The sequence below is a fragment of the Sinocyclocheilus grahami genome, unplaced genomic scaffold (assembly GCF_001515645.1).
Source record: "Sinocyclocheilus grahami isolate Dianchi unplaced genomic scaffold, SAMN03320097.WGS_v1.1 scaffold2619.1, whole genome shotgun sequence".
NCBI classification, from domain to species: Eukaryota; Metazoa; Chordata; class Actinopteri; order Cypriniformes; family Cyprinidae; genus Sinocyclocheilus; species Sinocyclocheilus grahami.
The window spans coordinates 55,923-56,279 of NW_015507798.1; positions in this window are offsets into that span (position 1 = coordinate 55,923).

The following is a 357-nucleotide window of genomic DNA, read 5'->3' on the forward strand; positions in this document are numbered from 1 at the left end:
AAAACAAATTCCATTTCAACCACAATTGGTATTTAATTAGCTCTTTTCTGGTGTTAGTGTGTATTTCGTGAAATTTTATTATCGAAATAGACACTATTTAATTTTCAGCCAAAATATTTTCAGTTGCCAAAATTTCTATCCATATTACTCACACGTACCATCTTACTTACTTACCTATTAGCACAGTTTTTAAGTTCTTAAAGGGATTGTTAACCCAAAAATGAAAGAATCTGCATGCATGTTTGAGCTTCCGTGTTTAACAAATGTAAATCTGTCCTCAAGACTTCTCGAGACTTGGTTTAAATCACTTGATTCATATGAATTAATGTAATGATGCCTTTATGACTTTTTTGAATC